A 7,566-nucleotide genomic window follows, 5' to 3' on the forward strand; every position below is an offset into this window, starting at 1 on the left:
ATTCTAATGCATGAAAATACGTTTTCTAAAGTTTTACCCAAAAAGTCAAAAATCGCCCCCGGGACCACATGGTCAAAACTCGAGATTCGAACCAAAACCCAATTACCCATTCCCCAACGAACTCAAATATATAATTTGTTTTGAAATCAGACCTCAAATCAAGGTCCAAATCCCCAATTTTTGAAAAACCTAGGTTCTACCCAAAACACCCAATTTCCCCCATGAAAATCAATGATTTTGAGTTGAAATCATGTGAAAAGATGTTTAATATTGAAGAAAACTAGTTAAAAATCACTTACAGTTGATTTGGAGAAGAAATTGCCTTTGAAAAACCGCCCTAGAGTGTTTTGATTTTGAAAAGATGTGAAAAATGGTTGAAAATGCGTCTAAGTTATGAATTTATAGGTATCACAATTGCGATCAGGGTTCATTTGCAATTGCGAACCCAGGCTCTACTAAGCTCGCATATGCGAAGCAATTTTCGCATTTACGAAGTCGGAATTGAACAAACAGTCGCATTTGCGATGACAGGCCCAAATGGGGAGCATCGCATTTGCGAAGGAAATCTCGCATTTGCGAAGAGGGGATGGCCTGGGCTGTTTTGCATTTGCGACTCAGCCTTCGTAATTGCAAACTTGCATTTGCGAGCCAGGCTTCGCATGGCCTGCAATGAAACAGCTGAAGTCTGCAACTTTCCCAGTCCAAAATCCACCTCGTGGCCTATCCAAAACTCACCCGAGCCCTCGGGGCTTCAAACCAAACATGCACACCAACCTACAAACATCATACAGACTCGTTCGTGCACTCAAATCACTAATATAACATCAACAACTATGAATTTTGCATCAAAATAATGAAATTTCTTAAAAACTTCAAATTTTCCAATTTTCCCAAATACGATCCGATTCACGTCATTTCAAGTCCGTTTCTAACCAAATTTCACAGACTTATCTTAAATCACATATAAGACCTGTACCGAGCACCGAAACCAAAATACGGGCCCGATACCATCAAAATTTAAGCACATTTCATTTCTAAAACTCGTAAATAATTCCAAAAAATAATTTTCTTTAAAAATTTATTTCTCGGGCTTGGGACCTCGGAATTCGATTACGGGCATACGCCTAAATCCCATATTTTCCTACACACCCCGTGGGACCATCAAATCACGGGTCTGGCTTCATTTACCCAAAATGTTGACTAAAGTCAACTTAAATCCATTTTAAAGTCAAAATTCAGCAATGTTTCACCGATTTTCACATAACAGCTTTTCGGCTACGCGCCCGGACTGTGCATGAGGTGATGCTAAAAGAGGTTTTTGAGGCATCGGAATGCAGAATTTACTTTTAAACTAAGTGATAAACTTTTGGGTCATCACAAGGGGATTGCTTATCTCCACAATGGACGTATGTCAGTTGAACGAACTACGTTATATGTTTGTGTTTCTTTTGGTGTATTTCTCATTTGTTATCTGATTTATCGGTGTTCAAGGTTTGATTTGCTAGCTTCCGCATGACACTTGCTTTTTCGGTCCTAACAAGTGCTAGCAGAGCCTTGGTTATTTATCCGATTTGTTACGAAATGGAGGCAAATATGAGCAAGATGGTATGCTTAAATGGAAGAAATTATAATGTTTGGAGAAGCAAGATGAAAGATTTATTGTTCGTGAAGAAGATGCATCTATCCGTGTTGGCCCAAGTAAAGGTAACGTTTTGAAGACTCACAAAGGAACTCAAAGATGGACCAGGTCCATCTTGTGAAGCACAGCTATGATCAACTCAAACATGTGAGATGCACGTGAAGGAGATAAACCTAACTTATCAGATGTGATATCTCTTGATCATGATAAAAAAGGATGCATATTTGATAAGGAGAAAGACTCCTTACACAAAGAAAATACGGTTTAGGAAAAGGATAAATTTAGAGTATGAGATCAACTAGAACTCTTCCACCATGGAAGAGTAGCATTAGTATCCTAGTCAATCTCTAATTGCTAACTCCTTAAATATTAGTGTTATTCTCTTTTACAGGTAATGCACATAAATAGAAGTTAAACATGAATTGAGAGCAAAATAGCAAGGCAATTTTGCAAGCAATTTATGTGTGATTCAAGCGTGCAAACCTGAAGCTTCTTGAACCAGTTCCAAGTGTCTATCTCTTATTCTAATTCAATTGTAGTAGGTGATTTTACATTGTACCTTTCAGCTTATTTAGAAGCAATTGTATTAGGTACTTAGAGTTTTCAAGTTAGAGTTAACTTGAAGTTGTCGCAACAGTTGAGGTTATGTACCACAATGGGATTAGAGTTAATCCTAGATTTACAAAAGAGTATTTGTAAATGTAGTTTTTGGCTCAGTAATTTTAGTGGAGAGTTTGGAAAAATCCTACTGGAAGGTAGGTCATGGTGTTTTCACCTTTTGAGCCAGGTGTTTTCCACGTAAAATCTCTGTGTTCTTTATTTTCTGTATTTACTATTCTGCAACAATAGTAGTTGGAACACATAGAAGAACCAGGTCCTTCTATAATCAAGTTAAGCAAAAATTGGGTACCACACAAATCACCCCTACCTCTTGTATGGTATTGAAGAATAAAACATCAATTGGTATCAGAGCAGGTTATCCTTGAAGAGGATAACACCTTAGGAACATATAAAGATGAGTGCACCACCTGGAAACTGGAAGGATAATCCACTGCTAGGCCTCCACTCTTTAATGGCCAGTATTATTCATGGTGGAAGAACAAGATAAGAGACCACATCATAGGAAAATACTATGAACTTTGGGACATTATTACTGATGGTCCCCTAGATACTATAAAGAAGAATGCTGAAGGAGTGGACGTGGCAAAGACAAGAGCTGACTGTACTGCTGAAGATCTGAAGAAATAGTAAAATAATGACAAGGCCAAGAAATGTCTTGTGTGTGGACTAGTCCAGACAAGTACAATAGAATTTAAAGTTGTACTACTGTTAAAGAGATTCGGGACACTCTACAAGTGGCTCATTAAGGAACTCCTCAAATAAAGAGATTAAGAGGAACACTGTTGTATTCTCAATATGAGAATTTCACCATGAAGGAAGGTGAAACCATCCAAGAAATGTACACAAGGTTCACAACACTAACAAATGAACTTAAGTCTCTTGGAAGAATTATTCTTAAAGAAGACAAGGTTGAGAAAATCTTGACAAGGGTCTTGCTAGTAACTTGGGAAAGCAAAATCACTACTATTCAGGAATCAAAGAACATTGCCACTCTCAAGTTGGACGAGCTGATTGGAAATCTCACTGCCTATGAACTGAGAAGGCAAACCATGAAGATGGATGCACCCAAGAAGGAAAGAAGGCTGGCTCTCAGAATAGCTGGAGGTGCAGACTTAGAGGATGATGAAATGGCTATGATCATAAGGGATTTCAAGAAGTACCTAATGAGAGGAAAAGGTTCTTCAAGAGGTGCAACCTTCAACAAACCAATATGAAAAACAGACCAACGAGGGCTACTACAAATGTGGTAAGACTGACCACATGATCAAGAATTGTCCTCAGTGGGAAATTGAATGGATGAAAGAAAGGGCTGAATGAAGAAACATGAAGAAGGAACATGTTCAACCCCAGAAGAATAAAGGATCAACAAAGGCCATGGTTGCTGCTTAGGGAGAAAGCTCAGATGAGGATTAAGAAGATGAAGTTGGAGATGAACAATCACTTATGGCCATTGGAGAATCAAACGATGAACAAGAGGTAAGTGTAATTCATCTCAAAGACAAGATTAAATTTTTGTCTAAAGAAAAGCTATCTAAACTATTGCTAGACTTCATTGATGAGTTTGAGATCATATATAATGAGAAGGAACAATTGTTTAGGGAATGTGTGATCCTAAAAGCTAAGTGCAATGGAACTCAGGGCTAGTGAAAGTGATAGTAAAAATACTGAGTTGAAGAACTAGGTTCTTGAACTTGACACCACTGTCTTAGAACATAGATCTGAAAATTTAAAACTAAAATTAGAAACAGTTTAGAAGAAAGCTGATCACACACATCTCACCTTAGAAGAAAATCTAGAAAAAATGAAGGATGAGTTGTACAAGGGAGATGAGCAGATAAGAGTCCTAAAAGAAGATCTAGGCAAGGTGAAGCTTGAATTAGACAGAACATGCAAATGGAATAAGTCCTCTGATGCACTATCCTAGCTACAAGAGCACCACAGTAGCAATAAGAGAGGACTTGGCTATGGGAACCCAGCACCTAAGTGGGATCCCAAAAGTAAGTACATCACACTTCCTGAGAACAAAATCTGCACACACTGTGGCAAGACTGGTCATTACAAAAGTGAATGTAATGCAAAAGAAAAGGCTAGTCAAAAGAACAAAATCTTTGTTCAAGAGAAAAATAGGCTGCCTGGATGGGCTAAAAAGAATTTAATTCACCCCTTTGCCTATAGAAAGGGACCCAAACTATTTTGGGTTCCTAAGACTAACCCCTGATTTCATTTTGCAGGTCCAAGTGAAGGGAAGTATCCAAATATGGTACATGGATAGTGGCTACTCAAAACGTATGACTGGAAGTAAGAACCAGTTTCTTTCACTTGAGGACCTAAAAGGAAGTAATGTCTCCTTTGGAAATAGGAAGAAATGTGAGATCATTGGAGTTGGAAAGGTAGGAAAGACAAACTCACATTCTATTGAGAATGTTTACTTGATAGATGCCTTGAAATATAGCTGAATCAGTGTATCACAACTGTGTGATAGAGGTAACTTGGTAGCATTCACCTCTACCAGTTGTTTTGTGATTAATCTTACCACTGACAAGATTGTTCTGCAGGGAAAAAGAGTTAACAATATTTACATTGTTGATTTGTCCACTCTTTCAAAAAATGAACTCACTTGCTTAAGTGTGTTGGACAATTATCCCCTCCGATGGCACAAAATACTTGGTCATGCAAGTCTAAATCAACTCAACAAATTAGTCTCCAAGGACTTGGTGATAGGGTTACCTAACATCAAGTTCAAGGAAGACAAAGTTTGTGAGGCTTGTGCAAGGGGTAAGCAGGTAAGATCCTCTTTTAAAAGCAATAAAGTGGTAAAAATGACCAGGTCGATAGAACTGGTTCATATCGATCTTTGTAGTCCAATGAGAATATTGAGCAGAGGTGATAAGAAATATGTGATGGTACTTGTTGATGATTACTCTAGGTTTACTTGGGTATTATTCTTAACATTTAAGGATGAAGAATTTGACATGTTTACTGCCTTTGTTAGAAAAGCTCAGAAATAACTAGGTAGTAAACTAGCATCAATTAGGTCTGATCATGGAACTGAATTTGAAAATGCTAAGTTTGCTGAATTTTGTGATGAGCATGGTATAGATCATAATTCCCCTGACCCTAGGACTCTCAACAAAATAGAGTAGTTGAAAGAAATAATAGGACTCTTGAAGATATGGCTAGGACTATGCTTCTTTCTAGTAAATTGCCCCATAGCTTCTGGGCAGAGGCTGTAAATACTGCATGTTATATCATTAATAGGTGCATGACTAGACCTCTTGTAGAGAAGACTCCCTATGAGTCACTTAAAGGTAGAAAATCAAATATATCCCATCTTAGGGCATTTGGATGTAAGTGCTTTGTGCACAATAATGGAAAGGACTCCCTAGGTAAGTTTGATCCCAGAAGTGATGAGGGAGTATTCTTGGGATATTCTTCACATATCAAAACTTATAAAGTGTACAACAAAAGAACTTTGTGTGTAGAAGAAAGTGTACATGTAGTTTTATATGAAAACTAACATTTTTTCTAAGAGACAGGAACATGAATATGAAGCTATTAGGCTGGTAAAAAAATTGAGTAAAGTCACAGCTCAAGCTGAAGTTGCACCAAAAAAAGGAACAGGTGATGGAACATGTTCTTCCATCTAAGGCAACCTGACAGGGGGAACTGAACAAAGAAGAAGTGAATCTAATTTCCAAATGGAACCTGTCCATGAGCCTGTTCCTCAGCAACAGAACATGGGAGAAACTCCAAACAGAAACTAGTTGGTTGTGAAACCTTACAAGTATCAAATTTGTCATCCCATTGAGAACATCCTTATTGACCCAACTTTTGGAGTTTAAACCAGATCTCAATTAAAGAATTTGTGTGCTTTTGATACATTCTTATCTCTAATTGAACCAAAAAATGTTGCTGAAGCTTTGCAGGATGCAGACTGGTGAATGCAATGCAAGATGAACTCAATCAGTTTGAGAGAAGTCAAGTGTGGCATCTGGTAACAAGACCCAATGACAGATCAGTAATTAGCACTAAATGGGTCTTTAGAAACAAACTTGATGAAGATGGAACGATTACAAGGAACAAGGCAATGTTGGTGGTCCAAGGTTATAGCCAAGAGGAGGGCATAGACTATGATGAGGGCATAGACATTTGCTCCAGTTGCAAGACTGGAGGCAATAAGACTCCTCATAGCTTTTGCAGCACACATGGAATTTACCCTTCACCAAATGGATGTGAAGAGTGCCTTCCTAAATGGCTACTTAAAGGAAGAAGTCTTTGTCAAACAATCTCCAGGGTTTGAAAGTAAGGAGTGTCTAGATCATGTATAGAAATTGCACAAGGCCCTATATGGACTCAAGCAGGTTCCTAGAGCATGGTATGAATGCCTATCCAAATTCCTGCTTGAAAATGGATACAAAAGAGGTAGGATTGACAGCACTCTATTCTTGAGGGAAAAAGGTAATGATCTACTACTAGTATAAATATATATTGATGACATAATTTTGGGACAACCATTGAAAACTGAGTAAGGAATTTGCTAAATTAATGGGGAGTAAATTTGAAATGAGTATGATGGGTGAGCTTAACTTCTTCTTAGGCTTACAGATAAAACAAAACCAAAATGGAACTATGATCCATCAGTAGAAATATGCAAAAGAGTTGATTAAGAAGTTTAAAATGAATGAATCAAAGGAAATAGACACACCCATTGCAACAATTACTAAATTAGATATAGATGAACATGGTACATCTGTTGATCAGAAGTTGTATAGGGGCATGATTGGTTCACTTTTGAATCTTACTGCTAGTAGACCTGACATTGTTTTCAGTGTAGGGCTTTGTGCTCGGTTTCAAGAAAACTTAAGGAATCCCACTTGACTACTGTCAAGAGGATACTGAGATATTTGAAAGGCAATACTGATATTTGCCTTTGGTACCCTAAAGGTAGTAACTTTAATCTAGTATGATATGCTGATACTGACTATACAGGTTTCCTTGTGGATAGGAAAATCACTTCAGGCATGGATCATTTTCTTGGTTCATGTCTGGTATCATGGGCCACTAAAAAATAGAATTCAGTGGCCTTATCCACTGCTAAGGCTGAGTATGTTGATGCTGCTGAGTATGTTGATGCTGCCTCTTGTTGTGCTCAACTGCTGTGGATCAAACAGCAGCTGATAGATTTTTGCATTGAAGTTGGTTGCATCCCTATTTTTTGTGATAACACTAGTGCTATTAGTATGACTAAGAACCCAGTTCATCATAAGAGGACTAAGCACATAGATGTTAGACATCACTTCTTAAAT

This window comes from Nicotiana sylvestris, chromosome 4, assembly GCF_000393655.2.
Source record: "Nicotiana sylvestris chromosome 4, ASM39365v2, whole genome shotgun sequence".
NCBI classification, from domain to species: domain Eukaryota; kingdom Viridiplantae; phylum Streptophyta; class Magnoliopsida; order Solanales; family Solanaceae; genus Nicotiana; species Nicotiana sylvestris.